The following is a 10,019-nucleotide window of genomic DNA, read 5'->3' as shown; positions in this document are numbered from 1 at the left end:
CGCACACCCAATAAATTACTGGGACCTTGTATATAGAGTGCCACTCTCTTTATTTATATTTATAGTGTTTAGTGTATATACATTTTTTCCCGGGGAGGACTAAGCAATGGGACTGGAATTGGCCAAGCTCGCAGTTTAATAAATGTACAGAATGATCCTCTTTCCCTAAAAGTATGATAGTTGTGACTTTTTTACATGAAAAGGGAGGTTAATTTGGCCCCAGACAATCGATCTGAGGTTGACTTAAGTTTCAGTCATGGGATTTATTTTTGCTTTAACCCCTGTGTGAGAGTGTGTGCTTACAGTATGTACATTCTAAATTCTTTTTACACTGAACCGTGTTTTTAATAGGCTACATTGTTATTTGTGATTTAGCACTGTTTGGAAGAACATTGGATATGATATCCCAAAATAGTGATTTCCCTGGTGCCCCCCCACTGACTTTATGTTCATCTCCAGGGGTCCATTATCAGGCCAGGCAGACAGAAGCAGATTGGCGGAGAAATAAAGATGGACACAGTGGAAAAGCACTTTTCATCTAAATAAACAGACAAGTGCGAGGGAAGATATGTTTATCTGAGGGGGGGGGGGGTTATTGGATCTCTGGACCTAATTTTATATGTCTGTAGAGGAAGAAGATGTATGACATCTAGCTTATAGGCTATGTGTTGTCAAACAGGGTAACTGACCCAACAGCCTTCAGTTTCGTCTTCTGTATCCTCCGGAACTTGGAAATTGGAACTTGTTCTAATCGGAAGGAATCTGCTGCTCCCCTCTTTAAGAATACCTTTCCTGATTACTTTAATCAGAAAACTAAAGTAATGCATTTCCAGAAAACTGGCAAGATTCCCAAATTCTGGTGTAGTGAGGCTCCAGTTACGAGGAAGTTGATATTCCGGTCCACACAAAATGCCACATCCTTTTCTCTTCAGTGCTGGGCCCTAACCTGAGGCAAGGATCACGCTGGTCTGCTGGTCCACGTTCACTCTTTTAGCACCCTGCTTTGAACGACGGCATGAAAGAGGGAAAGAAAGGAAATCCAGCGTGTAATCAACGTTTCTAACTGTAGAGTAGAGTTTCCTGTTAAAGAGACTTTTAATATTATACAGCCCTTAAATGTGTCTATAATGGTGTCAATAGCCACATTGTTTAATAACAACCTTTTGGTGCAAGGGAGGCATTAAGCCAGTAGTGAGGAGAAGGGAATGGGAGGGTATACAGTACATAACCTGCATCCGACCCACACCCGGCACAACCCGCTGTAAGGAGAGACCGCTATCGCAACCCAACCATGTCTGCATAGAATTGAACCACGACCAATTCGCTAACCACTAATATCATAAATATTATAACAGCCAGTAGCCTGTACCTTCCCATGAATGTGCCTACTGTCGTTCGTGCCACTCTCAAATGGCAGTAAAATGACTTGATGTGAAAAGGTTGAGAATCCCTGTGATAGCCTAAGCAGTTGTGATAAATCTCATGTGGTGATTTAATAGTAATTCACAAGTATAATGCATCTTTGAATTTCTCTTAGAAACTATGGTGTGATGACAAATGGTGGCAAGGCCTCAACCCAAGCCGCCTGGAAAGACGTCTGGTTTGGGATGCCCTTAACAGAATTTTTTTCCTAGGTGCTCAAACTGCCCCAGGTGTTTTTCTCTGTTGTATGGCAACATTTTATCACACTCATTATTCATGGTTTGACTTCTTCAAAGCCAGGCTCTACTACATCTTCACTAGGCTCAGAACATATGTCACATGAAAACATGAGGCGGTAGTTACAAATGGAAATGGGTTTTCCTATGGCACTGAGTTATCAGTACCAGTATCCCTACTAAGTCTTTGTCACCATTTTTTGGGTGGATGCTGAAACTAAGAGGGTAACGTGTTTGTACCCCGCCTCAAACGTTGAATGACTGGAGACACGGGTTGGACATGGATAGAAAGGTTTCTAATGCCTTTTAATGGATATGTGTATCATTAATGCAGCTCTGTATCTGTTCAGTGCCTTACAGCAGGAGTGTCGAAGTCAAATGTTAGGACTGCATATTGGTGATGGAAAAACATTGTTAAATGTTTATGTAGCCTATATATCGCTGCAACTCCCGTACGGACTCGGGAGAGGCGAAGGTTAGGAGCCGTGCGTCCTCCGAAACACAACCCAGCCAAGCCGCACTGCTTCTTGACACAAAAGCCAGCCGCACTAATGTGTCGGAAGAAACACCGTACACCTGGCGACCGTGTCAGCATGCATTGCGCCCGGCCCGTCACAGGAGTCGCTAGTGCGCAATGGGACAAGGACATCCCTGCCGGCCAAACCCTCCCCTAACCCGGACGACGCTGGGCCAATTGTGCTCCGCCCCATGGGTCTCCCGGTCGCCAGCTGCGACAGAGCCTGGACTCAAACCAGGATCTCTGGTGGCACAGCTAGCACTGATTTAGACCACTGCGCCACTCGGGAGGCCCAACTATGCATAGACAATAAACAGCGAGTAGCAGCAGTGTAAAAACAAAGGGGGGGGAGGTCAATGTATGGTGCACCATCTAGATGATGATGGTGTTTCTATAAAGCAATAAAAACCTCTCATTGCCTTGCTCTGTCTTCAGGATTATAGATGAAATGGTGAATTTCACCATAAGTGTGCTGTCACCTATCTACCTGTCATCCCCACATGAGTTCAGCTGGTGCAGCTTTCCATAACTGTACTTTCCACCTGACGTCACTTACCAGCTGAGACAGCTGACGCACGTAGACATGACACCATATGCCATGGAGACTGGAGAGTGAGCCCTAGGAAGGCTCCATACTTCCCTATCTCCAGACCCCTCCTCTTTCCTAGTCAGAAAACCGACAGAGCAGGCGTATAGCAGGGAGTGTGGGCATACAGTACGAATGGATCCTGAGGAGTCCCCAGGCTATTGCTCTCTTATGAGGTGCAAGAGAAGTACGTGAGGAGAGCTTTAGTGCAGCTCTTAACCCACACTGTCACTTAACAACCGCGGCAGGGCTGCACAAGGCTCTCCACGCGCTCCGTGGCCAGGTGGCCTGCACACCAACGTTTTACGACCGGGGGAACACCTGCTTTCTAACAGTGTGCTGGGTCTGGCCTGGCACTGTGTGGCATGTCAGCCCATTGGACCTCGTTAAAGAGGGTGTTAGGGCGGGCTGGACGCCACTGACCAAGTTCCATGCTGTTCCCAGAACCTTCTGTGAACCTCCCTTCTCTCTTTCCTACTCCTTTCATTTCTCACCTCCAGAACAATAAAAAAGGAAGGTAATATATCTATAAAACGACTAAAGCTGGAAGGTTTAGTCGTTGACAAATTGTTCCTGTTTGGGAAAACCATTTGGTTTCCTTAGTTCCAGGGTAAAGCTGGTCATCTGAGCTTGTGTGTTCTTTACCAAATGTTTCACTGTGTCAGGAGTTGACTTCAGGAGTTGACTTCAGCAAACACTTGTGTGTGTGTGTGCATGCATGCGTGTTTTCTTTCACAGAACAGACTGAACATTCATTCACAAGTGAAGTGTACGTGTCATGTTGGTTCCATCTCTGCTGCAGAACATGTAGAACATTAACCTTCCTGCTCTGTCACATTTAGCACTCAGGTGTTTAGAAATCAGCCCCTTTCACTGTGACATCTTAAGTCCACTCCGTCCATCCTCTCTGTCCACCACAGCAAAGCAGAGCCAGATGCTGCAGGTTCAAGGACTGTCCTGACCTGTCCGCAGGGGCCAGTCGTGTGTGTGTCCTAAGCAAACAATTCCTAAGAAAAGTGTAAAACAACACATTACACTGCACCTATCCGATGTATGCGACAATAGATGGGATAGCTGACAACGTCACGAAAATGATGTACACGCTTCAATGGGGCAGAAGTGTGTGTGTGTGTGTGTGTGTTGTTGGGATTCTGGATGGCCAGAGAGCTAGCAACTGTTCTAAGAAGCTGCCGTGTGGGGATCGTATGCGGCTCGTTTCAGCTAGTTCTATGTTGTTCTTGATACCATGTCTTGTTTGGAGGTGTTTTGAATGATGTCACGTTAGCTAACCAACAACTGTAACCATGTATTTGCGAGACAACAAGTGCTAATTGTGGAAATGTATTTGTTTTCAATAGACATTGGAGACAAAATATAGATAACAATCTAAGCCAACCCTGTTTTGCCTCATAGTTGAGCACGTATCGGTTTGGTTACTAAACAACCAGCCCATCTTTAAAAAAAAAATTCTATAAATAAAAACTTGTGTAGGTGTGTTAGAGATAGATGAAGAGTAAAGTGTGTGTGTGTGTGTCTGTGCATGCGTGTAGTTGTCTAGATGTGTTTTTGTGTGTGTTATTAGTGGTTATGTTAGTAAGTATTTTTTCTGTGTTTAATGACCAGCCTCTTCCTTCCGCATTCTTTAGAACATTCCTCTGTTCCTCTGGAAGAGGAGCTGCTTCCCATCAAAACTACCTCTTTACACATCAAAGCTCACCTGTGTCCCTCTGTGCACCTCTTTCTCTCTGTCTCTCTTTCACGCTCACACATACTTCATTTTCTGTCACACTCAGACTCACACTACCACATATTGGTATCTTTCAACAGCTTCATTAATCTATAGCTACAAGGCTACATTGGTAGGTAATGCGTTTTAATCAGTTAAATGTAACTACATGTGATTTACATTTTTTATTTAATCGTTCTTTAACTAGGCAAGTCAGTTAAGAACAAATTCTTATTTACAATGACGTCCTACCCTAACCTGGACGACGCTGGGCTAATTGTGCGCCTCCCTATGGGACCCCCAAATCATTGCCGGTTGTGATACAGCTTGGAATTGAACCAGGGTCTGTAATGACGCCTCGCTACGCAACTCGGGAGCCCCTAAAGTAATTATTTATCATGGTAAGGCCATAAACAATAAATAGTAATGCTGCATATTCTAAGAAAGTTTCAAATCTCACCTTTTTGGTTAATATAGTTATAAATTGCTGAGGTGTAGTCACTTTTGAGGACCCAATACAAATATGATAAAAAATATGAAGATTTTTATGATTCATTTCCTATTCAACAAAGTGGTATGAATATGGCTTGAAATGACTTATATGCTTTCTAAATATAGTATAATCAAATAATAAAACAACTAACTATACCATTTTACTGGACTTATAACTGTAAAATACATATTTGGATGTTTGGTGTTCGGAAAAAAAGGGCATATTTTCAGAAGGTCTCTCTTGATCAAAACATCTGACCCCACTGCTGTAAACGTCGAACAGAGCTCTAGCTTGGCTTCATGAACTCGTTAGGAACTTGCCTTTCATCTCATATTAATCTTGTCCGTCTATGACAAACCAAAAGTCGTTTTTGTTTCAAATCTATGAATTATTTTAGATTACTTTGATAAAGTTAGTTATAAATCTATCTTTGAACATGCTAGAGTGACGGAACCAATCTCGCATGCTGGGCTATGATGTAAGGATTGCGGGCACATGTCAGTGGCTGTGACGTGGGGTTCAGCCAGGAGTTGATGGTCCGTCAGAAGAGCGAATGAAATAGGAGATACATCTAAGCTTCAAGTGGTGTTAGATTTCACATCCTACTTCACACAGGCAGAAGAGACATACAACTGTGTCCATGAGAACCAAGGCTACCGCTCAATGCAAGCTATTTTGATCTACTGTGTCCATAGATTGATTTATAAGTGAAAATCACAGTCGGAAGCGGTACCAGAACCACGCATGTCCCTTAAACAGGGGACTTTACGTTAAAGTATTGCCGAAGCGGGCCATGAAAATGGAAGATTAATGTTAATTGTTTTTCAATGATAGGGAGAGCCTCTAATGAATGCCACAGGTTTCACAGCAGTAGATCACTGTTAAAGCAGTGTTATCTCTGAAGTACAACATGTGGTTGCTTCCCCCGTCCCCCTCCCCATGTCAGAACAGCAGCCTTTCTTCCTACTGCCCTGTCGTCAAGGGGATACCTAAGTATTTTAGTGAGTTTGTTTCACTCACGTTGGAGGATGGCATTTCTCTCTTCCTCTCTCTAACTCTCTCACTCTCTCTTGGCCCCTTTTACCCCTAAATCTAGACATATCCCTTCTCCACCTCTCCCCCATTCATTCCCTATGTCCCCGATGTACTCCTTGAAAAGGTGTTAAACCTCTGGGTCCCCATAAGGATCTCTGGAGCTAGTTAATCAATCCCTGCTTTGAACTGGTAAGAAAAATAAAATTCCAACAACCACAAAGGATGCATAGTAAGTCCACATCCAATCTGTGGGCCTTGCTCTCTCTGGGTCATAGACTGGCTGTTAGGTAGAGGTTTATCACTCTTCCAGCCTGCTGCTGGCCAAACAGGGGCAGGTGTTTCCTGTTTCCTAGTACTGGTGTTCTGACACTTGTATTTTCTCTTGCTCTCTCTTTTTCTCTCTCTCTTCTTTTATTTGTTCTCCATCTCATGTAATCCCATGCATTGCCCATGTCACGCCCTCTCTTTTCCTGGACATCTCATCGCTTTTACCACTCTCACACGCATGCTCTCATCAACAATATACTTCAATCTGTCTCCCTCTCCAACTGTTTTGTCTTTAATGCCTTTGCTCCGCCGCTCAAGCAACTCCTTCTTCACATAGTGCCCCCTGGCAGCACTAGTGTAGCATAACATAAGAGCTGCACACAACTTTTAACTCTAGACTGAATGTTGGAATAATAGATACAGTACCTGCACTTTGTCAAAAAGTTTGGGAAAAGATCTAAAACCAAATTCATTGTATTTATTAAAACATGATGCCCTAAAAGTCCAATAGTGCATCTTTAAACTAAAGTCATTAAAAAGCTGAAGACAGATAATGGTCCATAAATGTCATGGAACATCTATGCTTCTACATTTATTGTGAGACACACAGACTAAATTAATGCATAGGAGGATGTCCCAAGAAGGAGGTTTAAGTTGGGTATGACTAACATCCTTTCTTCTAGATGTTCTTGTGCAGGTGGTGAAGTCCGTGATGCTGTTCCCCACCATTGAGTGCATGGCGGTGACCCCTCATGGTGTGTGCAACGCCAGGGTTGTGGGTTCGGTTCTCACGGGGGGCCAGTACAACAACAAAAAAATGCATGAAATGAAATGTATGCATTCACTAATGTAAGTCGCTCTGGATAAGAGCGTCTGCTAAATGACTAAAAATGTTTTTTTTTTTAAATGGCAGGCTGTTGACCCCGGTGCTGTGCCACCTGCGGCTATGTGGCTTACCTGCCCATCTTCCTCCTCTCTCTGCTGCCTAAAGTATTATCTTCTATCCAGTAGTCACTTCCCCAATAAAACTGCATCGTGAATCTCATGTTGTGTTGCCGCACTTAATCAGTTGATACACATCATCATTTATCCAGTCTTTTGAAAGAAGAAATAATATATCTCTGTTTTGGCAAAGGAAGCCCTACATTACTGTAGCATCAGGAAATACAATGTTTGTAATTAGGTTTACATAAAGCATAAAGCTAATCCCAGCCGGGAGTGGCTACCAAGAGGAGGATGGCATATTTTACTGTCAGAGATTAGATATTATTTATTAGAACTTCTAGAATATATCACCTCTTAATTTGCCAGATGATGGCTGGGGATTTGGGTATGAGTGGAAGTAATTAAGACAGCTTCTAGGAGAAGGAGAAGAGCCAGCCATCCCTCCTTCCTGCATAGAGCGGAGGAAAGCAAAGCCTGGCTTACTCGCTCTTTCTGTCAGATTTGAAGTGTGCTATGTTTTCCTCCTCAGTCTGTCCTGGGAGGGGAGAGATTGATGTTGTGGCGGCCCGAGGGCCTGTGCCAAAAAAAGCTCTCTAGCCAAGTAGCCATGCTGTGTCTCAGCCTCAGAAGCTTCTTCCTTCTTTCTCCCTCAGTCTCTTCTGTGAGGTCAGAAAGCATCTTATTTTTCTTGTTACTGCTGAGCATGTTTTTAATCATTACCACTTCCCTTTAATTAGCTTTTGGAATTTTTTATTCCCTCATGGTCCCTTTTTTTGCGTTTTCCTGCTCAATTAATTATACTCTGACTAGTTAAAGAAGACGCGAAACATCCTGTCACGCCCTGACCTTAAAGAGCCGTTTTATTTCTGTATTTGGTTAGGTCAGGGTGTGGGGTGGGCATTCTATGTCATCTATTTCTTTGTTTTGGCCGAGTATGGTTCCTAATCAGAGGCAGCTGTCTATCGTTGTCTCTGATTAGGAATCATACTTAGGCAGCCTTTTCCCACCTGTGTTTGTGGGTAGCTGTTTTCTGTTTTGTTATCTGTACCTGACAGAACTGTGCACTTTCGTTTTTCCCGTATGTTATTTTGTTTGAGTGTTTTTTGAGAAAAAAATCATGAACACTTACCACGCTGCGCTTTGGTCCACTCCTTCCGACGAAACCCGTTACAGAACTACCCACCACCAAAGGACCAAGCACCGTGGTCAGGACCAATGGACTTGGGAGGAAATCCTGGACGGGAAAGGACCCTGGAGGCAGGCCGGGGAGTATCGCCGTCCGAAGGAGGCGATTGAAGCAGCGAGAGCAGAACTGCGACGATACGAGGAACTAGCACGGCAATGACAGAAGCACGAGAGGCACGGGGAGATTGGCAGAGTCAGGGTTGAGACCTGAGCCAACTCCCCGTGCTTACCGTGGGGAGCATGTGACCAGTCGGGCACCGTGTTATGCTGTGATGCGCACTGTATCTCCAGTGCGCATTCATGGCCTGGTGCGCTCTGTGCCTGCGCACTGCATTTGCCGTGCTAGAGTGGGCATTCAGCCAGGACGGATTGTGCCGGCTCAGCACTCCTGGTCTCCAGTACGCCTCCTCGGTCCAGAATATCCTGCGCCAGCTCTACGCACTGTGTCGCCAGTACGCCTTCACAGCCCAGTTCGTCCTGTGCCAGCGCCCCGCACTTGCCGGGCTAAAGTAAGCATCCAGCCAGGACGGGTTGTGCCAGCCCTACGCTCCAGACCTCCAGTGCGCGTCCACGGCCCAGTATAATATCCTGTGCCAGCTCCGCGCACCCGGTCTCCAGTGTGTCTCCCCAGTCCAGTGAGACCTGTTCCGGCTCCACGTACGAAGCCTCCAGTGATGATCCATGGTCCGAAGCCTCCAGTGATGATCCATGGTCTGAAGCCTGTAGTGATGATCCATGGCACGAAGCCTCCAGTGATAATCCATGGCCCGGTGCCTCCAGTGATAATCCATGGCACGAAGCCTCCAGTGATGATCCATGGCCCGGAGCCTCCAGTAATGATCCATGGCAAGGAGCCTCCAGTAATGATCCATGGCAAGAAGCCTCCAGTGATGATCCATGGCGCGGAACCTGTAGTGATGATCCATGGCACGGAGCCTCCAGCGACGTCCTCCAGTCCGAAGCCTCCAGCGACGTCCCCCAGTCCGGAGCCTCCAGCGACGTCCCCCAGTCCGGAGTCTCCAGCGGCGGTCTGCAGTCCGGAGCCTCCAGCGACGTTCCCCAGTCCGGAGCCTCCAGCGACGTTCCCCAGTCCAGAGTCTCCAGCAGCGGTCTGCAGTCCGGAGCCTCCAGCAACATTCCCCAGTCCGGAGCCACCAGCGGTGGTCGGCAGTCCAGAGTCTCCAGCGGGGGTTACCAGTTCAGAGCCTCCGGCGATGATCCACGGTCCGGTTCCTTCGGCGACGATCCACGGTCCGGTGACACAAAAGCGGAGGGATCAGCTGGCGGAGCGGGGGCCACCAAGATTAGATGCCCACCCGGACCCTCCCCTATAGGTCCAGGTTTGCGGCTGGGAGTCCGCACCTTTGGGGGGGGGGGGGGGGGGTACTGTCACGCCCTGACCTTAGAGAGCCGTTTTATTTCTCTATTTGGTTAGGTCAGGGTGTGGGTTTGGGGTGGGAATTCTATGTCATCTATTTCTTTGTTTTGGCCGAGTATGGTTCCTAATCAGAGGCAACTGTCTATCATTGTCTCTGATTGGGAATCATACATAGTTAGCCTTTTCCCACCTGTGTTTGTGGGTAGTAGTTTTCTGTTTTGTTATCTGT

This window comes from Salmo salar, chromosome 09 (genome assembly GCF_965601325.2).
Source record: "Salmo salar chromosome 09, fSalSal1, whole genome shotgun sequence".
Classification (NCBI taxonomy): domain Eukaryota; kingdom Metazoa; phylum Chordata; class Actinopteri; order Salmoniformes; family Salmonidae; genus Salmo; species Salmo salar.
Note: the sequence above shows the minus strand (reverse complement) of the source record.